Genomic DNA, 26,062 nt, shown 5'->3' on the forward strand with positions numbered 1-26,062 from the left:
CTTGAGAATCCTAGAAAAACAATACATGCATTTTCTGTGCAATGTGAGAGAGGACAGTACATCTTAGTCGATTCAGATCTGTTGTGGTTAACTCTACCTGGCATCTAATAAACCAAATAATATTAATAGTCATGGATATTCTGAGCATTCTGTGGTACTGGGGAACCACAAAAGTGAGTAAAATGAAGAAGTGAAGTGTGCAACTCTTTCTTCTCTTATTTTTTAATAATTTTCTCCTTGCTCTTCTCCTCCTTCCAAAACTCCCCAAATTGTAGGAGATGTTTGCAATTAAGAATACAGGCAGAAAAAACTATCTCAGTTAGTTGCTTCCCCACTACACACACTTAAAACTTTCTAAAAACTTAAAAGTGATGGAAGAAAGGAAAGACATAGAGAAGAGCTAGAATCTATTTCCTTGCTTATGAACAGAAATGGTAGGAAACTTCACAAAGGGGGAGTGATAACTCAGATGAGATCTGTGTGTGGCTGAGGCTGACTCTGTTTACTTCTTGAATTGCCCTAATTTAGCATGAGTTGTCTCTATGGCTGAGAACAGAAAATTAGGAAAACCTATCTCCTAATCATAAAAAGGTTCATAGCACCTGTAAATTATTGTATTCCTCTTTAAAATTTTGAGCTTCAAATTTTTGTGATTATAGAGGTTTAAAAATACTTTGATGGGGAGTTCCTGTCGTGACTCAGTGGAAACAAATCTGACTAGCATCCATGAGGACACAGGTTCAATCCCTGGCCTTGCTTAGTGGGTTAAGGATCCAATGCCGCCATGCACTGTGGCTTAGGTCACAGATGTGGTTCGGATTCCACGTTGCTGTGGCTGTGGTGTAGGCCAGCAGCTGCAGCTCCAATTCAACCCCTAGCTTGGGAACTTCCATATGCCATGGATGCAGCCCTAAAAAAGACAAAAAAGAAAAATACTTTGATGTACATCATCCCATTCCATCCTATTTCCTTTGGGATTCCTAATTTTTTAAATTGTAACAGAAAACGTTGTTACATCTTTTACTCTAAAAATTCAAAAGCCTATTACACACTCAAATTGCTACGGCCTCTCTCTACACCGTCCCATCAAAATTCCCAAAAGAGCAATCTGTATTTACCATATAGTCATACCTACGTTCCTTACAATCGATTTGTTCTTTACTACTCTTTCTTTATTGTTAGCAGTGCTCACTCTGCATCACTTCTCAAAAGCAAGGAATAATGTTGAATGCTCTTACCCATTTCCCATCCTTAGTTTTTCAAACTATTTCCTTAATTGCCATATAACAATATCTTCTTTGTTTTGCTATGATCTAATGGTTTGGGGCATTCATTCATTTTACATTCAAGATATACTAGAAATTATGCAAGCCCTCGCCCCAAAGGAGTTCACCATCATGTGATAAACATGCAATGCTCCCACAACTTGCCATGCCTTAAACTAAAATATTGTGTGGAGTCTGCCCTTGACCTGTTTCTGTTTCTCCGCAGAGTCTCTATTGGTAAGCTCAGTTCCTCTAATGGCTTTAACATGCTTTTTAACAGAGCTCTCTCTCTGCCCACATGAGTACCTGCCACCTGGGTATCTTCAGCAGCTCTCTTGTATGGACCTAAAACGTATCACATCTGCACAACTTCTTGGGTTTCCTATTTACATTCTGGAAAGAGTGGTACTAAGATATAACACAGGAGGAAAGGGACTATTAAGCAAAGACGCATCATCTCTTTGCTCAGTGGACCAGCAACACAGGCATTCCTGAAAAGTAGAACTCATTTCCCTTCCATCTTCCTGGGAAGCAGCACATTTATTCTTGTGCTATAAGTAACATTCATTTTGAATACAGAGCATTGTCTCACACATGCAAATGGCAAACCTGACCCATTTGATCCAGTCTATTCTTAGCCATTAGGTTGAACTGGAGTCATATGTGACATCAATAAACATCAGAGTAAATGGAAATTGATGTCAGAAGGACATCTACTCAGTAATAAGTTGTATGACCATGAAATCTACTATTAAATTATTATTAGCTGGATAGCCAAGATACATTCAAATCTCTATAAAGAATAAAGGAAACTATTAGCTAAGTAATACTTCCTTACAGTCACGTATATTTGGTGGAATGAAAGGAATATTGAATTGCTAGGAATGAATCCAATTTTGATTGCTTACTGAGTTAACTTCTTTGAAAACAAAGAGGGCAAACACTGCTTATTAAGCTTCTACTTTCTCATGTTACCAAATTAACTATTATACAAGACTTTGAGATGCAAAAATCAAGAACTCTGTAGAGTTCTTTATTTTTGAAAAGTTGAAAGCTAAGTTCTTGGAGTTGGAATTACCAAATAAGTACTAGAGTCAACCTTATCCTAGAAGTGTGGTAGAGTATTTGTAGAAATGTAAAATAGTGGTCCTAGAGCTTTTTGATCTCGGGTCCGCTTCACGCCTTTAAAAAGTAATGAGAAGCCCAAAGAGCTCTGTTTATGCATATAATATATACCCATACTTAACTATACTGGGAATTAAAGCTTAGAAAATTTAAAAGAATTTCTTTACTCATGTATCTAGAATAATTAATAATAAAACTATTATATGCTATTGAAATAATGTATTTATTAAAATAACTACATTTTCCAAAATGAAAAAACAGCAAAACAGTGGCAATGTTTTATATTTTCACACGTCTCTTTAATTTCTGGTTATATAGAAGATGGCTGGATCATTGGGTCTGCTCTTGCGTTCCATTTGCTATATCATTTCATGCCATGCCATCTCTGGAAACTCATGAGAGAAGAGAACAAAAAGCAAATAAAATCTTGTGTTACTATGGCAAGAGTTTTGGCCTTGTAGTTTCTACTGCAGTTTCACAAGGCTCCCAAGCATCCCTGGACCACACTGAGAACTTCTAGGGTAGAAGGATAATGTGCTCATGTTTCCAAGTATAAAACATATTTTTTAAAAATTATCAAAGGATTTTAAAACATGTTTAATCTCATTCAGCATCCCATAGAACAACTTTGTGACCAATATCAACAATTTTCCATCTTTTCTTTATATTAAAACATACTTTCCCACCTCAGAACCACTTTACTTTGCCTTTCCTCAAAGGCAAAACTGAAAGGACTTTTAAAATTTCGAAATTTTTTTAGACTCCTACAAGATCATAGTTGGAAATTAAATATGTATTAAGAAATACATGGTAAATTGGTGCCATGAATTATGTAACACTTTCAAAAATGGATTTTATCAATCATAACAGCATCTCTATTAATTTGGTGCTTAGGCAATGTGCCAAAGGCAGATGTATTTTTGGAAAGCATGCATTAATTCCATAATTCACTATGGTTCAAAGGTCTCTGTGTTAGATATCACTGAAGCAAATGATCCATAAGATACAGGGCAGAACATACACGCACACGCAAACACAAACACACATACAAACATTCACACACACATAAATATATAATCTTTAATACCAATTGTAATCCTGAAAAGTTAAAGCTGTCTCAGACATTATGAGGCAATTTATGAATTCATAAATTCAGTGACATGGAGTTCCTGTTGTGGCTCAGCAGGTTAAGAACCCAACTAGTATCCATGAGGATGCGGGTTTGATTCTTGGCCTTGCCCAGTGGGTTAAGGATCTGGCATCGCCACAAGCTGTAGAAAAGGTTGCAGATGTGGCTTGGATCAAGTTTGCTTTGGCTGTGGTGTAGGCCTGCAGCTGCAATACCAATTGACCCCTGGCCCAGGAACTTCCATGTGCTGCAGGTGTGGCTGTAAAAAGAAAAAAAAAAAAATTCAATGACTTTGCAACACTAGTGGTGACCCACTTCATATTTCAACAGAGAGTTTATCAAAGAACTAAAGAAACATATTATTAAGTATGCTATTAAGGTACGACATTACCAAACAGTATAGAAAGATAACAACAGTATAACTACAATTATCACCCCAACATAGAAAAATAAATTAGTGGAGACTTTCTTGCTTGGTAAAAACTGAATTTCTATTTGTCAATTTGTAAAGACAAATGAGCTGTATGACGTGACTTGTCACTCCCATTACAGGATTACAGATCCAAGTATTTCCTCTCTGATAAACTACTCCTAAATGCATTTTTCTCCCCCCTGGCTTTATGCTTAACTGGTTTAAAGAAGGAATACAAGAAAGTCATATTATAGTCATAAAATTACAATCAAATATAGCCCATGGATGATAAACAAGCAAACAAGTAAAGAAACTGCAAAGTATAGTAAGTGCCTCAGGAAGAGAACAGGGCACTGCGAGAGACAATAATAAGATGAGAGGTACCTATTCAATTTTTTATTTAAAAAAATTCAACTTCGGTCATTTGGGAAAGTTGTAAAACCATTATAATAAACACCTATATCCCCTTTCACCTTTATTCTCTCATTGTTAATATTTTGCCACATTGTTCTTTTTCTCTCCTTCCTCTCCCACTCTGTTCTTCTTCCTCCCCTTCCTCTTCCTTCTTTTTCTCCTTCTCCTCCTCCCCCTCTTCCTGCTCCCTCTTCCTCCTCCTCATTTCCCCTTCTCTTCCTCCTCCTTCCTTCTCTCTCCTGCCCCTTCCCCTCTTCTCCTCCTCCTCCACCTCTTCTCCTTCTTCCTCTCTCTCCCCACCCTCCCACATAGCTATATTCTGTATATATTTCTAAATTTATTTAAATGTACATAAACTTAAATATTATTACAGTTATTTGCTATAGACTGAATTGTGTCTCCCCCAAATTCATAAGCCCTGACTCCCAACATAATGGTATTTGGAGATGGGGCCTTTTGGAGGGAACTAGGTTTTGATGAGGTCACAAGAGCCAGGCCATCATGATGGGAGCATAAGAAGAGGAGGCCACACCACAGCTCTCTCTGCCACCTGAGGACACAGTGAGAAGGCAGCCAGCCATGTGTGAGCCAGGTGCTCACCAGATTCCGATCACAGTGGTACCCTGATCTCAGACTTTCCTTCTCCAGAACTGTGAGAAAATAAATTTATGTTAAGTCCCTTAATCTAAAATATTTTGTTATAGTAGCCTGAGTAGACTAATACCTCATTCTTACTAGTATCATTCCAATTTCTTATAAACTATTGAGAGTAACTTCCAGAGGTCATAACCCTTCATCACTAAGTACTTCAGCATGTACCTCCTGTGGAGAAACTATAACTTAAAAATTCAGGAAATTTACTAGTGATACATAATAATCTAAAATACAGTCCATATGAAAATTTTACCACTTGTCTCAATAATATCCTTTATAGAAATTTCTTCTTTTTAGAATAGACCTGTTGTTGCCAAGAGGGAGGTGGGGGAGGGAGTGGGATGGACTGAGTATAGGAGATGAAAACTATTATATTTAGAATGGATGAGCAATGAAGTCCTACTGTATAGCACAGAAAACTACATCCAATCTCTTGGGATAGACCATGATGGAAGATAATATAAGAAAGGAATGTGTGTGTGTATGTGTGAGTGTGTGTGTGTGTGTGTGTATGATTAAGTCACTTTGCTGTACAGCAGAAATTGACACATGTAAATCAACTACACTTTTTTACAAAAGATTTAATAAAGTATAAATCTACGCAACTCCATCAAAAAAAATTTCTTCCTTTTAACCCAGGATCATGCATTGATTTAATAACATTTTTAGTCTCCTTTAATGTGGAATTCCTCAGCTTTTCTTTCTCTTTTATGACACTGACATTTTAAAGAGATATCCCTCAATTTGTGTTTACCTATTGTTCCATGATGATTAGATCTGCATTATGCATTTTTAAAGAAATATTATATAAATGTTATTGTACCTTTATCAGAAGGTATACCCGGTAATAGCTTTTTTTTCCCATTTTTTTGATATTAACTTTGATCATGTGGTTAAAGAAATTTTGCCCAGATTATTTCAACTTTAGTGATTTTTTTTTCCCCTTTCTAATAACTAAATATCCTGTGGGGAGAGGCTTTGAGAGAATGTAAGTATCTTGTTCCCTAACCAAATCTCATCAAATTGTTTTAGAATCCATTGATGATTATTACTCGAATCAATTATTGTATGATGGTTTCAAAGTGATGTTTTTCCAATCATATTTTTCCCTCTACAAGTATGTGTTTATGTTCTACTGAACAGAAAAGCATTCCTCTTTGCACTTACTTTGCAGTGAAAATTGTGAGGCTACTTTAGACTGAGTAAGCAAGAGAGATTTATGTAAGAAGATGATAATTTCACTGTGAACTGAAGAATGAAAATAATGCAGAAAGAGTATTCTTGGGCACAGGGAGTTGAAAGCGTGAATACTCTTTTCTGCTCAAAGATTTGCAAGAGAGCTCTAATTAAATCATCTGTAAATGAAACACCTCAGAGAGAAGCCACAGACATCAAAAAGCTTTATTTAAACAGGCAATCAATTGAAGGTGAACCATTTTTTTTTTCTGAATCATACTGTGAGTCCAGGACAACCCCCATTTATTTCCCTGGCATATTAATAAAGGTCCCTTATCACTCCCCAAAGTCTCAATTTGGGTGATAAGTATTATGATTACCCTTGCCCATAGACTCAAAGAAATACACAAATCACAACATCGTCCCAGGGAGAAGATTTCTTTATGCCATTAACACACAAGTCCACACGCAAACATATGTAGCTCAATGTTTGTTTGTTTTTTGTTTTTGCTTTTAATTGCACATGTTTCCTCCCCATTTAGTTGCTCACTGTATTACTTGCTAACTCGGATAACAAAGAAGTGTATCTCTACCCAACTGGAATTTCTTTTATTACATTTTATAACCAATCTTTATATTAGTGGATAAACATGGCCACTATACTATATGCAAGATTAATTTACGTATGTGAATGCTCTAATAGTCATACATCTGGTTAGAGTTATAGATAGAAAAAATGCCTACTTTGAAAAGCAGGATGAGGGAAATAGCCTGAAACAATCTCGTATAAAAGGATAAACTACTAATGGACTAAGAAAGTGTTAAGACATTTCTTTTTGAATGAAGTTCTCTGAGCCTCACACCAACATAAGGTCAAAATAGACAGATGTATATACACCAAGGATGGTTGTTTTACTGAACATGCACCTGCCATGGTATAATTGTAATTCAAACTTTTATTTTCCTTGACTTTCATTAAGGGTCAGTATTAGGAATGGCTATATCAAAGTGGCCTTCATATCTTTTGTAAAATTATCATTAAAGGTAATTTATATGAAGATGGTGACATCTCTTTGAGACACCAGAATCAGCCCTCTTAATGAATTGTCATGCTTTCATTTATTATCTAATAAGATTATTATAACTCAATGTTGCTTCTCTTTTAATTTGACTAACAGAAAATTCAGAGAAAAGCTTTGGTTTCACTTTAAAAGGCTTCTCTAGGTTTAGAGTATCCTCTGCCTTTTCACACCCCCTTCATTTTTTATCTTTGGATATTGCTGTATGTCATTAAAATGCTTACTTCGGAGTTCCCGTCGTGGCGCAGTGGTTAACGAATTCGACTAGGAACCATGAGGTTGCGGGTTCAGTCCCTGCCCTTGCTCAGTGGGTTAACGATCCGGCGTTGCTGTGAGCTGTGGTGTAGGTCTCAGACGCGGCTCGGATCCTGTGTTGCCGTGGCTCTGGCGTAGGCTGGCAGCTACAGCTCCGATTCGACCCCTAGCCTGGGAACCTCCATATGCCGCAGGAGCGGCCCAAGAAATGGCAAAAAGACCAAAAAAAAAAAAAAAAAAATGCTTACTTCAAGTAATCAGATATGTAAATTTTAAATTAAAAAGTAATTCTAGTAGCTCCTTTTGATAAACTAATCACAACAAATGGGAGTGTGTTTAGGATCTTGTTATTAAGCACATAATACTATTGTGTTATTAGGTTACAAACAATTAAGATAAAATTATTCATATACAGATAACTGTAGATGAACTTTTGGATGATATCAAATGATCACATTGTGAGTTAATAATTTGGTTTTAAATTGGCTTATAACTGAGACAAGAAGCAAATGCCACAGAAACTGTTATTGAATAAAATACTTCATAGTATTTAGAAACATCTATGTGAGTAAAGAAGTACATATGCTTTACAATCTAACGAAAATTCTAATGCAGTGACTCTTAGTTAAGAACTCTTTCAACAGGAAACATTCCTTTTACTTTGTACAGTGCCACCAAGAGGAAATAAGCATATAAAACCTGTGTTGTCTATTTAGAACACTTAAATTGGGCACAGAGACTCAGTGACCTGAGCCAGAGCACAAATAATTCCATGCAAATGAAGGACCAATGTAGCAACTATGATAAATTGCAAGGGCTAGAAGCACTTGCTGTTGGTAACCTTTTCCTAAATGATGAGGCCAAGTTGAGGGGGAAGTCATTCAGCAAGAACAATCCTAGACTTCAGACACTTTTGCAGGCACCACAAGAAACCAAACCAAACCAGGCAAGTAGAGCATTTATGCAAAACAAAAACAAAAACCTTCTCACTCAGGACAACCAGTTCAAGCATGTCATTAAAGGTGCCTGAGTGAGGAAAGGAGAAGCGACATAGTTCTTAGGGTTTGGGTTCCTCTACTCTGAGACCTTGTAGCAAGTTCGTGGTAAGGAGCCTGGTCCTGAATCTCAGCCTCAGAAAAGAATCCATGAGTTTGAAAACAGTTTTCTTTTTAGCGAAGGTAAAGAAAACCAGAGTTAGCTTAAGAAAAAGCTACTAACATTTGCAATTTAGTCAACGAAGTTACTGAGATATCACTCTTTCTTTAAATCTTATTTTGGGGCACTGGTTCCCAGTTTTCCTGTGACTCAGGTTGATGCAGTATACACTAAAAAGACATTGTGCCTGGCTCCTACCTCCAGATGGTCTCATTTAATTAGTATGAGAGGAGACCTGGGCATAATGATTTTTAATAGCTTCCCTCGATGATTCTAATTAGAAGCAAAGTTTGAGAACCAATGTTCTTCATTAGGATAAAAACACTCGACTACTTTATTTCTAGAAATTAGCTCATCCTATCAGTGTCCTGTGGCTTTTTCTTTGAGATTTTGGGAGTCCAGTCACACTTTTATTAGGGGAGAAAACTTAAGTTCTCATCATGCTGCCATGTTTACAAAGACTGTAGAGCTTCCATAACTGCCATAGACTGAGAGTTCGTGTACCCCCCAAATTCATATGTTCAAAACCTAATCCCCAATGCAAAGTTATCAGGTGATGGGGCTTTTAGTGTCTGATTAGGACATGAAGTTGGGGACCTCATGAATAGGATTAATGACCTTACAAAAGAAACCACACAGAGATCTCTGCTGCCACAGAAGGACACCAAGAGAATTCTGCAGTCTATAACTGCAAGAGAATCCTCACCAGAACTAGACAATGCTGGCACCCTGATCTTGGGCTTCCAGTCTCCAGAACTGTGAGAAATAAATTTCTCTTGTTTGTAAGCCACCAACTCCACAGTATTTTTGTTATAGAAGCCCAAATGGATGAAGACATTTACCTAACTTTTAACTTCTGTGTGAGATTTCATAAGTACAGGAGCTGAAAGAACCTTAACATTATGCTAAACAAAATAAGCCAGTTATACTAAATGAAATAAGCCAGTCACAGATAGGTACATCTGTATGATTTCACTTGTATGAAGTGTCTAAAATAGTCAAATTAATAAAGTCAAAGAGTTTGAACAGTGTTTGCCAGGGTCTGGGGTAAGGGCAAATGGAGAGCTACTAATCAAAGGGCATAAAATTTCAGGAAAGCTAGACGTATAAGCTCTAGAGATCTGCTGTGCAACACTGCACCTCAAGTCAATCATAATGCGTTGTGTACTTAAAATTTTGTTGAGGGTAGATCTCATTTTAAATGTTCTTACCATAATAAAATAACAATCCAAAATGATCTAAATAAGTTACAGGGATATAATGTACAGCACAGGGACTATTTGGTAATACTATAATAATTTTATAAGGTGTGTAATCTATAAAAATACTGAATCACTATGTTGTACATCTGAAACTAATACAATATTGTAATTCAACAATTGTAGTTCAATTAAAAATAAATAAAAATGATCTTAATGAAAGTCAGTTAAATGAATTTACATACATTCTGTTATCTAAATTAAAAATACGTTTTATTTATGAATTCCAGATACAAATATACTTAAGGAAAAAACTGCCCTTAGGTTCGTAATCATATGTTAGCACTCAAGTGCCATAGCCCAAATCAGCATCTAACTGTGTGGGTCAGAAAAATCTGAAAAACATTGGATTGAGTGATGTTGCACAGGCTTATTTACTTTTAAGACTTCTGAGAGTTAATGTTATTAATTTTCTTCATTCTTTAGCAAGGTAATAGTTTATAACATAGTCCTCAAAAAAATACATACAGCCAAGAACAAAAACAAAATTTACTGTCATTGCAAACCACTGAGCTGTTTAATAACTGAAGTTATCACCTTCTTTAATCAATGTGGATTCACTATTTTCCAGCATAATTTGCTTAAAGTAAATGGAGTTTGTCTCTTTGCCAGTCAAGTGTATCTAATACTCCTGTGACATTGTATCAATCTGGTTGCTCTCCCTACCATGTAACTTTCCTGTATCACTCATTTCACTCAAATCACCCAGAACTCTTAGGACAGTCCTAGAAGAGCTACATGGAAGTTTTCCATTGGCTCAGCCTCTGAAGGTCACTGTATACCATGCAGCCTTGTCTTTACTGTGCAGATCAGAGCCTTCACAGTGAACTCACTTTACTTCTCTCCCCACCACCTAATGTTTCATATCTTCACTCATCATCCCCTTTCATCTTGTACCAGAAGTAACTCCTTCTTTCAAGGACAATACCTTGATCACCACCCCCTCCCTCTTTTTTTATTCCTATATCCTCTCTTTAGGTCTTGATCCAGCATTTTACATTTTTCCCTTTTTTGAATATTCATTCCCTTTTTCTCTACACATTTTTACTGGCATGATGGCACAATGTTCCTCCTGTAAACTTTTGTATTAAGATCACATATTTAGGTTCTCATTCCTTTCACTGATCATGTTCTCTCTTTCCATTCACAATCATGTCAGACTCTTGCCCTTTACAACGTAGCTTCTGCCATTAACCATCACCTTAAAACCATCTTCTCACTGGTTTTGTGACACAAACAATGAGTCTTCTATAGAGGGCTGGCTCCATTGTCTCCATGAGCTCCCGAAACAAAAACATTCTCCAAAGCGTTTATATGTTCCCTTTTCTCCAGACTGCCCCTCTTCCTTTATTATTTCATTAATTTCTAAAGATGTGACCATCATTTCTTAACAAATGTTTTCCCAGTGTGGATCGCCAACACCTTCCAACCACCCCATTTGTTTTCCCAACTACTTGTGTGCTTCTTCACGATAATGTCCTGTTTTCATCGCAAATGTGACATCTTTCCTCCTTCCTTTAAACTAGCCTCTCTTTCTGACATCAATGTTTCTGATAAGGGCAAAATGCTCCACCTTATTCAGGTTTGAAAAGTTAAAATCTCTCCTTTTTAACGTCACTATTCTACATCCTGTTGTTAATAAGTCTTAACAACTCCACCTCCACTACATACTTTCATATATATCATCATTTCTCTTCTCATCACCATTACTTAAGTTTTGGCCCTTGGTAACTCTTGCCACGAGCAGTACAATTATCAGATGAGTTTCTCCTACTCCAGTCTATCCTATAAATTTCTATCAGATAATTTTTCCAAAGGATATTTAGTCCTGTCACTCTCTCGTTCAAAAGCCTCTTTAGTTCCCAATTTCCTAGTGAGCAATAGGTAAAGAACCTCTACAAAGAGGCTCTCATCTATCTTGCCAGCCTAATCACAAATAATCCATACTTAAAATAAATTCACTGTTACCAAAGTTATATAGTTTCCCCTAATCTGGTTCAAAGTGTACTACTTACTCTGCCTCAGGTACCTTCTCTTTCTTTCTCTGACAGTCATGACATAGCTTAAATTTTTCCACCTTATCAAAGTACTTTCTTAGTTATGCATTCAACTATTGCTGGGCTCCTTGGATATGTACTAGTGATACAATATACCATAAAACACAGTTCTTTCTCTCAGGAGCTAACAACCTATTTACTCCAATGGAATGGTTACTCCGTTCTCTGAATTTCTGTAACACATTATATCTTTCCCAGGGTACTAATCCATAAGGAATTTTATCATAATTATTTGTATATGAATCATAGAGTTATTCACCAAATTGCTTTCATGACTTCAAAAGAAGTTGTATAAAAACACAGTATTGGAGAAATGTTTGTAATTAAGTTACTAAATAAATTCTAAATAAATGACATTTAAATTATATTTGTTTGTTTTAGCAATTTTGCAAAGCATTTTTCTGAGCCTACTTTTTAAATGGGTGGATATGTCTTTCTTAAACGACTAAAGACATTCAAATTATTTTTGGCTTTCTAATTTTTTTCCCTGATGTGTTGCAAATCTTGTTGAAACTTGCATGCTACTAATGCAGATATATTAAATATAAAATTTTCTAGGGAGCAAGCAAATATTACTCTGACCTATATATTTAATATGCTAATCTGGTGCATCCTTCCTGGTCTCACTTATTTCCCCTATTTCTGTTTGTCACAAAATCATTGACTAATTGAATTTTTAATAGGTCTAAGGACTGCAGAGAGAGAAGCAGGCACTTATTAACAAATCTTCCTTTTCAAAGGTTAGAGTTTAGAGTACATATTATCCCTACAAATTATCTATATAGATCATTATTTTATTACCAAAAATGATCTTACATGACCCCTTAAGGTAATTTCAAAAATAGAATAAAGGAAGTATAAAGAAAAGCTATTCACTTTGGCCTCATTAGGGACTAATCACATCTAGAGAGTATAAAAAATACGAATTGATTTCCCGGAGACAAATGAACTGGTCCTTACTTCCAAAACCTATCCCTCTACTTCAAGATGGAGCCATAATGGTTAATCAATACTTTTAGCTTGTCCAGTTTCCCTAATCTCATTCACAGATGTGAGTAATTATTGGATAAAATGAGTATACAGTGATGACACTGGAGTACACAGCAGTGAAATTCTTATCACTAATTTTTCACAGTGATAATATAACAATAGCCAGAAAGCCAGCCCATCCTCTTCCACAGGCTCCAGCATGGGAGGCCCAGGGAGCACTCAATACCTCTGACCAGAGGAGAACCATCCTTCCCCTCACAGAGACACTGACTCAACAGTGACATATAGACCAATGCTCTTTGTGAGAAATCCAGAAGCCAGTCTGGAGATTCCTGCACCCCAGGTCAGCATGACACCAGCCTTATCAGAGCCAGTAGGAAAATTTATGGCATTCACTTACCTTAGTCCCTTTCTCCAGCTCAGCACCACACCACCAGGAGACAGTTCTAGCTTCCAGCTTCTCCCTGTGGAGAGAAAGAGAACTCTTGACCATATATCCAATATGCAGACAGGGAGCAGTCTAAGGGACTGGTTTCTGTCTCCCTCAACTTAGGCCACTGAAATAGCCCAGGCAGCAGACTTTAGAAGCCTGGGGGCACTGGAAATAAGAGAACTGGTTGTTTTCAGGAGCTCCAGAGAGGCTGAGGTATTGCAGATGGACATTAGAGGAAGCAAGAGGTTAAAATCTCCTGAGAAAAAGAAAATGGCAAATGGCAAATAACTCTAATTTTGAATTTGGATGCAATGAGTTCAGAGATAACAAATCCATAGAGAAGGTCTGAGGAGCCCTAGGGTCTCAGGAAAATGAAAATTGAAACTGCACTGTGATACCACGACACCCCTATCATAATGGCCAAAATTTTAATTGAAAATACCAAATGCTGGTGAGGATGTGGAGCAACAGGAACTCTTGCTAATTGCTGGTGAGAGTGAAGAAGGGAATATGGGTAGTCATCAGAATGTTGGTACTTTATATGGGACTCAGGAGACAGAGCAAAATGACATTACTACATGCTACATCACTCCTTACTCTGGATTACATCTTATTTTTCACTTTATTGCCAATTTTATCCTAGTTTATATTTACGTATAAATGGTTACATTATACTTACATAATGAAATCCAAATGAAACCCCATTCTGAAATGATTCAGAATCTAAATAAAGCTCTGAGTTCACTGTGTCTTTGGAAATAGATTTTACACTTCATAGTCTTTACATTAGTTTTAAGTTATCAAATATCTAAGTGGGAGCCCCTGTCATTTTCCCCTGCCATCTTGGGAACTAACAGGAAAGTACAGTAAGGGCATACGTCATGGCATTATTACACGTGCAGATTCATGCCCAATTCCCCCTTTTCTTTCCACCTCCCCAAGTGGGCCATGGTGTCTCCTTTCCTCCAGGAAATGAGCCTAGGAGTGGTTTCACAGTTCTTTCCTATTAATCTGAGGGGAAACTTCATGCTTAGGTTCATTTCCTTTCATTGTGTGGAACTCATTTCACCTGTCTGGTACTGCAGAGGGGCAACATTCAGATTCAATATGGAGTCAGATTCGTCCTTCTCTATTACGCTGCTGCACTTGAACTTCACTGTGTTCTCCATCTCTGAAAGATGCCAAGATTACTTATCTCTGTCAAACTAGCTGCCCCAAGATGGCAGCTGGAAGATGTTTATGCCCTGCCCGTGGCAAGGTGAGCCACGGCAGGAATTACAGCTTGTGCTTGAAAATATCTACACCATTATAGCTCACTCTTCCTCAAATTTTGGATCTTTGTTTTTTAAGGAACAATTCTCAGTGAACATGTTGGCCTTTAACCACAAATAAACAGCCCAACTTACCCAATTACTGAATAATACACTGAGAGTTTTAATAGTATTCATACATACTGTATTATTTTGCTGATTGGAATTAAGTAAAAAATAACATATGAGAAATATTGCTACTTGGATTACAGAGCTTTGAAATATTATCTTTGTCACTTTTGTACTCCCCAACATACTTGTGCCTAAATTTATTTAAATGTTTTTGCATTTAAATGCAAAAACACATTTAAATTTCGTTCTCCCCTTTGCGGTTTCATAGTTCTTTCCTACTAATCTGAGGGGAACTCCACTCTTAGGAGTGGCAGCTAGTTTGAACAAAATCTGACTCTATATTGAATCTGTTTCTTTTATTTTAACCTTCGTATTGCTCTTGCAGAAGAGGGAATAATATTTGTCATGCTGGAGGTATATAGGAACATAATCTAATATAGAGCATGGTAGCAGGAGTTAATAATAATACTCTGTGGTATACCTGGAATTTGCTAAGAGAGTCGATCTTAAGTATCCTCACCACTCCCCCCCCACACACATCATAACGATGTGACATGATGGATATGGTAATTGTCTCGATTCAGTTCTCAAAAGCTGAAGACTTGTTTTCAGTGTGTAAAAAGATGGGGAGAAAGAGTCATGGCAGCTGATGATTGTTGCTATTTCAGAGTCAAGCACTTTAATTTCCAGATCCATATCTTATTTCTTTTTTTATCTGTAACACACAGAGCAGTGCCAAGAACAATCAATACGTTTCGAACAAAAGAAAGGGCAATAGGGCCAGGTCGAAAAAAATAGGCATTACATTAGAAAGAAGCCTACTGATGATCTTTCTAGGAATATGGGTAGTCTGCTGTCTTATTCCAGAATGTTGGTACTTTATATGGGACACAGGAGATGGAGCAAGATGGCATCACTACATGCTCCATCACCCCGCAAGCCAGGCAAGTGTGGGAAAACAGCTGAACACTACGAACTCCTCAGTACTTCCCGGAGTGTGTAAACGATGCTCCAGCTCTTCTTGCTCTTTTTCCTTCCCTTACAGGAAGCATAAGCTGCATTCCCTTGAAGTCCCATCGAGCCTCCTTGAGCTTCAGAGATTCCATTTAGAGTTAACAAGCCTAAGATGTGCTCGCCTTAGCAGCACATATACTAGAGTTAGTGGTATAACAACAGAGCCCCATACCATTTTTTCTACAAAATCCTGCTTATTTGTACACTAAAAACTGTGGTACCTTTAGATCTTCAGCTATACCACTTCTAGGTATTCACCCAAAGGAAATAAAATCAGTTTCTCAAAGAGATATCTGCACGTCCACATTCACTGAAGCATTATTCCAGTTCAGCCTATTGGCCCCAGCTCATCTTCAAAGGTTCTAGCTTATCCTGCTCCTCCTTTTCTTCTCGATTTCTCGCCTGTCTTCGGATTCTTGCACCAGACAAAGACCAGCTTCACATAGACTGTTTAACTTTTCTCAATTGCATCAGATCATATCTTTATAATAAATGCCTTCCTATTTTATCCTCTGATCAAGCTCTGACTGCTAAAGGCATCAGTATGCAAAATTTATGTAAATTAAATTTTAATAGTTTTGATGTAAGAAGATTTAAAATTCACCAAAATATTAACTGTGATTTTATTTGGATAAGTGGAACAGTGTGTGAATTTTTGTCTTCTTTATATATTTCATTGTTACCACTGTTTAAAAATGAACATGCATTAATTTTATAATTTAAATCAGCAACAAAATATAAACTTGTTTTTGTGACAATAAATCTGCAGAGCAAAGAAAAGGCAGTTACCTAATCGTGTGATTGTAAGTCTTCTTAATTCAGATAAATGCATCCTTAGGGGCTTTCTAAATGCTGATATTACAAAACATAGGAGTAGAAAGAGTTGTAAACAATTAGAGCTACATTTTCAATATGTTCTGCTAAGACTCAGTCACCAAACTTCATGAATGCTAATTTAAAAAAACTAGGTCATATTTCCCAGCTCTTTATATATCTTTTCATATGAAAGGAATTTGATTTAAAAGACTTCTAGGCAAATTCATTGAAACTATATGTTCAAACTGCAAATTTGAGCTTTTAGCAAATACATACACATCTATTGCATGTCATACACCCACACACGTACACTCAAAGAAATTCCTATTTCCAGTACCTAATTTCATATTTTGAATAAATTTAATAACCACCTTTATGATTCACTTTAAAAATATACATAGGTAAATATATACACGCACTCACAATTTTTGAACTTTGAAATAAAGGTTTCTATTTAAGTAATAATCCTTTATGTGTTTCTAGCAAGTCACCATTTACAAAGAATTTATAAAAACCATGGAAAGGATATTTTTGTTTTTTAATTACGGATTATACTGAGGCCCAGAGAGATGAAGAAATGAAATGATGGTTCTCATCATATTTTGTACCCACTATTACTGACTTTTAAAACACTGTCACCTGGTTGTTTTCAAAAGCGAGCTTCTTTGACACCTCAGAAATTAAAGGAGGTATTTACCTCACGGAAAGAACATTCAAACATCCTGCAACATATTAGTTTTCTGCTGTTAGGCAAATTATTCTTACAGTTATTTGATATGCAGGCATAATAGTATGAGTTAGACTAATAAATGAATTACCAACATTATTAATGACAATATGAATTTGTAAATCAAAATAAATTATACATTAGCAACCTTAGAGTAAATAGACCGTGAATATAGATGCCTTCCTATCAGATTACACCTATGTAACTTAAAATGATTTAACTATATTTTGTCAAGGAATTACTTTTTCAAATAGGAGTTAGCATACTGCACTGTTAGTTCTAATGGAAGAGCTTGGGAATGCTCTTTCCAAGGAATGACTGGGATATCTTTGCTCAAGACAAATATTCATAGATGTGCACTTTATTTAGGTAAGTCAAGAGCACAGTATGTCTATTTTTTCAATTTGATCTGGTGCAGAAACCAGCACATTACAGCCAAACCATTACAGCCATGGTCTCATCACTCCAGCTGGCTTAAAACTGTTAACTCTCAGACGTGTATGACCTCGGCTACCAAGATTTACCTCTCAGTCCTGTTGCAGGCAGGTGATATCTGCCAGGCCTCACTGAGACTCACCCTGTGTGTGTGTGTGTGCACGCGCGCATAACAGAAAAATCTTTTGAATATGTTTTTCTGAATAGAGTGGGTGGTCCAACTAATCAATTAAGCTATATTCCTATTGCTTGGTTAATAAATATTTTCCTACGTTATAAATTCTGACAGGATGGGCACCGTATTACTTAGATCACCTTCATCCATTCATTCCTAAGAAAATATCTGTTGTGAATTTTTTTTTTTATCTGTTTGTCTTTTAAGGCCACACTGGCAGCATATGGAGGTTCCCAAGCTAGGGGTCCAATCTGAGCTGTAGCCACCGGTCTGTGCCAGAGCCACAGCAACACAGGATCTGAGCTGCATCTGCAACCTACACCACAGCTCATGACAACACCAGATCCTTAACCCACTGAGTGAGGCCAGGGATCGAACCTGCATCTTCATGGATGCTAGTCGGGTTCATTAACCACTGAGCCAAGATGGGAACTCCAGTATCTGTTGTGAATTATAAGGAAGTCAGAAATAATTACAACATCCATTTTATTCTAAAGGATCTTATAATACAGTGGATAAGCAAAAATGTGTGAAACTAAGTAATAAAAGGAAAGGAGTGATAATAGAAATTGAGTCACAAATGATAATATCTGAGAGTCGGCCATGTTATGCTTGGAGAAAAATTCCAAAACTGAAACCCATTACTTCCAAATGCCCACCTGATTCTCTTCTAAACCCCATGGTGCCTCTGCCCATGGTTGGCTGAACCCTTACTTCCTAACTTGCCTTTTTAGTTTTTCCACCTACTTCAGCCCTGCATCTTGCTTTGGAGTCATGGGATAGACAGGATTGGCTACATGTCCTTACTATTCCCTCACACATTTGCTTCTATTTCCCTCTTTTACTGGTAATGGTATTCCTTGTAATGAAAGCATTGAAACATAGATTGCTCCATAATTTGGTCAGAACAATAAACTAACTAAAATGATTCCATTTCCAAAGAAGAATCAGAGCTTCTATATTATTTTTATGTTAATAGAATACCTTTGTCTATGGACAAAGAAAACATAACATTAAAAGAATTTAATCATTTTTAACTGTACAGTTTTCTGGCATTAAGTACATTCACATTGTTTTCCAACCCTCACCACCAATCCTCTCCAAACTTTTTTCATCCTCTCCAGTTGAAGCTCTACACCCATTAGACACTAACTCTCCACTGCCTTCTCAACAGCAACCACCATCCTCCTTTCTGTCTTCACAAATTTGATACTCTAGGTGTCTCATATAAATGGAGTCATTTAGTATTTAGTCTTTTGTGACTGGCTTATTTCACTTACTGTAACATCTTCAAATTTCATCCATATTGTAGCATGTACCAAATTCTCCTTCAGGCTGATAATATTCCATTGTATGCATGTACCACATGTTATTTATCTGTTCATAAGCCAAAACCCCTGGGTTTTCTCTACCTTTTGGTTATTGTAAATAATGATGCTAGGAACATGGGTGTACAAATACCTGTTTAAATCCCAGCTTGCATTCTTTTTTTTTCTGCTTTATAGGGCCACATGTGCAGCATATGGAAGTTCCTGGGCTAGAGGTCGTATCAGAGCTGTAGCTGCTGCCCTATGCCACAGCTACAGCAACACAGGATCTGAGCCACATTTGAGCAAGGCCAGGGATCAAACCCACATCCTCATGGATACTAGCTGGGTTTGTTACTGTTGAGCCACAACAGGAACTCCCCAGCTTGCATTCTTGGGGGTGTATATTCAAATGTGGAATTGCTAGATCATATGGTAATTTTATGTTTCATTTTTTGAGGAATAGCCATAGGATTTTCCACAATGGTTACACCGTTTTTCATTCTTATCTAACAGTGCAAAAGGGTTCAATTTCTGCAATATCCTCACTAACATTTGCTAGCTTCTATTTTTTTTTAAATACTAAGCATCCTATTGGGAGAATAATCAAACATTTTTCATATAGGTATAGACACAAGTGTAATTTTTACCTCAGAATATAGTTATCTAATGACACATAAATACAAAAATCAGTAAATCTAGGAGTTCTGTGGTGGCTCAGCAGGTTAATGGTCTGGCATTGTCACTGCTGTGGCATGATTCAGTCCTTGGCCGGGGAACTTCTGCATGTGGCAGGTGTGGCCAAAAAAAAAAAAAAAAAAAAAAAATCAGAAGATCTGCTTGTTACTTTGTATATATTACATAATCATATTTTGATAGTTTTATGAGTTGGTATTAGGTTGCTATTATTTTATATATTGTCATTGAAGATATCTAGAGTTAGTCTAGTCTTATTTCACGGAATAGTGGAACAAGATGGGTCTTGAAGTGTATCTGTTGCTAATCCAACTTACCTTATAAACCTGTAGTTTTGAAATATCCAGGACAAGGAAAGGAGGCAGCAGTACCAAGAGGCTCTTTGTTCTTACCCTTGCCTTTAGGGCTTTTTTCTCTTCACATGTTAGAGGCAAGCAGACTGCCTCTAAACATGCATAGCATATAATCATGCATAGAGAGAAGTACATGGGCTCAGGAAGGAAAAGACAACATGTCTCCATTTGTTATCCCGTCATTTAGCAAATGCCTCTATCAGGCAGGAAGAAAAGCTTAATGTATAATTAGATCTTCACCTTTCTAGAACACACAGGCCTAAAGCTGAGATTCTGTTGCTTGCAGATGTATTCTATGTGGAGGTTCCTAAGGATAACACACATTCAATTGGTCTGAAAGGTTTCATTAAAATACTGTCCGGGAAAGTTCCCATTGTGGCACAGTGGAAACAAATCCGACTAGGAACCATGAGGTTGCGGGTTCGATCCCTGGCCTTGCTCAGTGGGTTAAGGATCTGGCGTTGTCATGAGCTGTGGCTGGCAGCTGTAGCTCTGATTCGACCCCAAGCCTGGGAACCTCCATATGCCATGGGCACGGCCTTAAAAAGCAAAACAACAACAACAACAAAAAACTGTCTGGGGCCCATCCATAACTCTGTGGCTGTGACTACAGTAAGAGTAAAGTTCCCGAAATCCATCCTATTATAACACATATTTCAGGTCATAAATCCCAGCTTTTTCTCAACACCCCTCTCCCAAGGCTGTCCTGTACTTCCTCACTAAATTCACTGGAGTGACACTAAACCACACTATCCATCTCTCACCTGCCTCACCACCGCAGTAATAAACCTCCATTTTCCTTCTGAGTGTTTGACACTTGGGGGCCCTCCCTCTTGTATGACTATAATGCTCCCCAAGGCTTTTATGATTAGATTTTCTGATTGTGTCCAGATATGTGCAGCAAAATCCACATAAAACCTTGCTAACTTCTTTTAAGCTCATTATAAGTGGGCCTTGCTTTAAAAAAAATGACTTTAATGGGGCTAATTTCAGAAGGGCAATGTCATGTCCTTTTAATATTAACAATACATTGATCATTTGTTCCGATCATGCCCATTTATATCAAAAAGTTGTTTTAACCCCAGGAAGGTATCTTGGTTTTGGAGAGAGCACTTGATGTCTAAGAAGCTTCATAAAGCTTCCCTTGGGATATTCTGCATTTACCTTGGCTCTAAATATGATGAGTACAGCCATCCAGGCTCAAAACATATGGACTGAATGGAAAAACATTTTCCTATAGGGAAATAAGGTCATCTTGAAATACAGATTATTTGTCTCTTGTACTTTATGAGAAAAACAAAGGTTATTTAAGTCTTGAGGACCTGATTGCACAAGCTGATAACAGAGCTGATTAAAAAATAAATGAGAACCAGGTGTCCCACAACTGTAGTAGTTTCCCTCACTTTGTTTTGTGATTAATTTTTCATTGGTATTTTCAGATAACTTATCTGAATGATGGCTTGATGCCTTCTTATTCTTTTAAAGAAATTGTTCCTCTTAAGTCATGTAAGTATCTGGGAAAAGAAAGTCATAACGCTTGTTTGCAAAATGCCAGAATTCTAAAAAGCATATTTGTGACTCTGTATTTAAACTAGTACTAAAACTGACTATAGGTACTCAAGTTGACTTGAGTATAACCTATATTTATATTGGGAAGTACTTTCCAAGAATTATATTGCTAAATCAAAGGTAATAAAAAAGAAAACACTCTGAATTTCTTGAACAGATTGAGTTACTTAAGGCATTTTTCCTCCATACAAAAAAAGTCTGTCCTTTGAAATTTATGTTTGCTGTAGGAAAGATGATCTCCCTCATCTTGAACTATTGGCATGATCCACCATCCAACCTCCTGGAAAATAGGATTTTTAATATTTGAGAATAGACCTCTGACTCATTTTATTCATAGTGTCTAGTGTAATCAATGCCAGATGAAGGAAAAAGACCAAACTCTCATCCTCCCTCCAAATCCCCCAATTGTAAACACACATTGAGTGCTCTTGGACACACAAGACATGCTTAGTTACAGAACAGTACCTTGGCACACACTTGCTCATCACAGAAGGGCTCTCACAGTCCAGGTAAGAGAGAATAGGAAATGTAACTCCAGTACAGGGTGCTAAAGCACACTGGGAGACATTAGGGTACCAAAGTCAATGACACAGTCCCTGTCACCATGGAGCTTACGGTCTTGCAGTGCTTCCTTAGGTCTGCAAAGTCTACTGACTCTGGGGATGTTTGTACTCAACACCATGATGCTGGATCAGAAACATCATTAAATAAATACCATGTCTCCCATGCTGATTTCACTGTCACCACAGTGGATTCGTATCACGTTCAGAAGATACATGTTTATTCATATCGCCATGCCTTTACACAGATTTTCCAGTACATTATATTACCTTCACTGTGAAATGGTTGGCCAATGGGGACCTGCTGGATAGCACAGGGACCTCTGCCCTATATTCTCTGATAATCTATATGGGAAAATAATATGAAAAAGAATGGATGTGTATTTATGTATAATTGAATTGTTTTGTTGTATGGCAGAAATTATCACAACACTTAAACCAACTGCACTTGAATAAAACTTTAAAATTAAAAATATATATATTGTATTTATCTCTTTTTATCCACCTAGTTATTCCTTAAGGATAGTGAATCATATGGATAGCATCTGTATAGAACTTCATACCTGCAGCCATCATATCATATTTTAATTACAAGTAGTACTTGTCCATAGGCCTCCATTTTTAAAACTGTCTGCCTGACCTCCAACGGACATATACTTGGCTTTTAAGCTCCATGAGGGAAAGGATCTTAACTGTCTTGCTGTTCATGGCCCAATTTTGTTGCAATGTCTGGTCCAGAGGAAGCCATTACTATTTTCTTTGATCAGTTTCCATGGTAGCAAAGTCCACTCGTCATTCTATCAAATCAAGAGCCTAATTATCCTCAAGAAACACCAGGCTGGCGGGGGAGACAGACATAAAAGACACTAATCATAATACCAGATGACAATTATTCACGACTCTCTGTGGTAGGAAAATGATGGAGAAGATTAAAAGAGGTAAATGTGTACAAGGTCTCAACCTAAAGAGGTGTGATCTTCCTAATCTCGAGTGGTGGAGTCAGTCAATACTGGCCGTGAAAGTTGGAAACCTCTGTTAGGGTTCCTTGATATTCTTTCGGCTTCCTTGATTGAATCCTTTTCATAAAGACATCCTTTCACATCCTTCCCTTTCTCACACCCATTGGTCATTTCATCTTACCTCATCCACCCTCACCACCGTATCCATAAATAGTGAAGGGTACTGCCAGCACAAACACAAACTGCGTTATCAGAACCAAGATGCTACAGCGCAAATTCTTTACTTTTTAAAAAGATTCATTTAGGACAAATAAAAGTTAAATCAATGGGAATTGTCTTTACTACATATTCTGCTGCCCAGAGCAAAGAAGTAAAAGCAGGAAAGTGCTTTCAAAGATCAAGGAAATAATGTGTGTGAAGGCATGCAGGAATAATTGTGCTAAAATCTCTAGGAGATAATTCATGGTAGCTCGAACAGAATGCAAAGGGGAGTGTTAGGACACAAGCCTGGAAATGCAAGCAGACGATGCAAAGGTATTTAGGTTTCATTCAGTTGCCAATGGGAGCCATAAAAAAGTGGAGCTAGGGTGGCAATGTAATCTGACTTGTGTCCTGAAAGAGTAAGTCCAGCAGTAGTGTGGAAGGTGGGCTGGAAGGAGCATTTGCTGGAGGCAGCGAGAGAGTCCAAAAGGTTTTTGCAGAAATTCATATAAAAATAATTAATTCCCTATCTACTTTGTATACTCTGGTAGATGGTAGACATTCTTTAAGTATTTTTTAATCAAATGAATAAACCAGAACATGACGTTCCCCCACAACAGGGATCTGAGCACCACGTTTACATAATTTAAATAACTGAAAACTCTGAACGGTGATAAGAGTTATTCTTCGGTAAAGAGGGAGTCGGAAACTACATTTTATTCATTTTGTTCCTTTTATACAACCCCTATGCAGGCTAATATTAAATTACTGATGGCAACTCTCCATTTACTTTGGCACCCTGTCCATAACATCTCACTTGACATTTAAAATTGCATATCAAGTCAGCATAATGTAAGAATTCTTAGATAATCTTGATATTTAAGGCTTCTATGGATTTTTATGAGGTCTCAACGAAAATGTATCTGCAAAAGGTCATAAAATAAACATCATTCCTATGCCATTGTTCTGCTTTCCTCTGTAAAATGGGAACATGGGAAGTAACTAACTTAAAATTGACATAAACACCAAGTATTATTACAAGGATATTATAAAGCAGACAGATGAACATATGTGCTTAATTTTAATCGTTCTAAAGATAGCACCTAATAAGATGCTTAGAACCAAATGCTATCTTAAAATAGCACTGAATATGTTACTGTATTTTTCTTTTACGTATTTAATTCTGTTAAATCTGTTGAGAACTTTGATAAAGTGTAGCAATAGATAGGTCTCTCTTTTTTTTTTTTTTTTTTTTTTTTTTTTGTCTTTTAGGGCTGTATCCATGGCATATGGAGGTTCCCAGGCTAGGGGTCTCATCAGAGCTGTAGCCACTGCCTACGCCAGAGCCACAGCAACTCAGGATCCGAGTCACGTCTGTGACCTACACCACAGATCACGGCAATGCCAGATCCTTAACCCACTAAGCAAGGCCAGGGATTGAACCTTCAACCTCAGGGTTCCTAGTCGGATTCATTAACCACTGAGCCACGACAGGAACTCCAAGAGTAGCAATAGATAGGTCTTTAATGCCTTAATCAAGTAATCATAGACTATCATATTCAAATCTGACTATACTGCCAATGCAGAAGTCTCTTCCACCACCTCCCTGACAAGGTCATCTGGATCTGCTGGGGAGGAAGAGGGATTCAGTCTTTTGTGAGGCTGCCTGATGGTGACCCCCACGCTCTACTGAGGAGCCTGCACATTCGGTCCTCTCACCACCATCTGAAGCCACACAGTGTGCAGCGTCCACACCACACCTCTTCAGATACTTAACTACCACTGTTATGTTTTCTCTCAAGTCTGGAAGCTGCTGCAATAGTTCATGGATGAGCTAACAAGGCTGTGCACTGGAGTGACTCCTGGAAGAATGGAAATGAGCCATCATGAAGGATAAATAATTTTTTTCCTTCTTAGATTTGGAGGTGAAGGAGGTTAAAGATAAGCCCAAAGCATGGTTTCAACTGTGAGTAAGGAAAAAAAGAAAAAAGAATATACCATTAATAGAGACACAAAGTCAGGAGCAGGTTAGCATGATGGGAAATTCTCTTAGAAGAAGGGGCTGAACATTTCATGAAACTTATTCTTCTCATGATTGAACTGATTGAGAAGCAGAATTTTTCTTGAGGTGGACATCAGGGAACTCTCCAGGATGCAGTGCTTCCTTGGATGTGTTGTACTGGATCTGAACTGCTGTATCTTATATGACCTGAATCAAGTGTTCTGCACTGTTCTGAAGCCAGATCCCACAGTGTAATGCAAAATTAACAGTCTCCTGGGACACGAAACCCCAAACCCCTTTTCTGTTTTTCAGCAGAACAGTAAAGCAAAACTCCTGAGTTTGTGTTCTCATTTTAAAAACCAGCTAACAGACTTTTACTCAAAGTCTATATCATTTAAATTCTAAAATGTGCTTGATTTGCAGTTTTGGGGCCTTAGAGAACCATCATGTTTTCCTGCCTAGG

General features: G+C 37.3%; 1 long non-coding RNA gene across 3 annotated transcripts in view; it reads right to left on the minus strand.

The window, feature by feature from the left end:
* Positions 1-26,062, minus strand: part of LOC110257515 — a 268,751-nt gene that overhangs the window by 123,245 nt on the left and 119,444 nt on the right. The window contains exons 2-3 of one of the 3 annotated variants that reach the window (XR_002340242.1): positions 13,371-13,434; positions 844-2,775 (exon numbers count right to left, since the gene is read on the minus strand). This is a non-coding gene — a long non-coding RNA (uncharacterized LOC110257515). Of the gene's footprint in view, positions 1-843; positions 2,783-13,370; positions 13,435-26,062 lie in introns of those variants that run through there. The other 2 variants (XR_002340241.1, XR_002340243.1) reach the window with 2 other exon arrangements.

This window comes from Sus scrofa, chromosome 18 (assembly GCF_000003025.6).
Source record: "Sus scrofa isolate TJ Tabasco breed Duroc chromosome 18, Sscrofa11.1, whole genome shotgun sequence".
NCBI lineage: Eukaryota > Metazoa > Chordata > Mammalia > Artiodactyla > Suidae > Sus > Sus scrofa.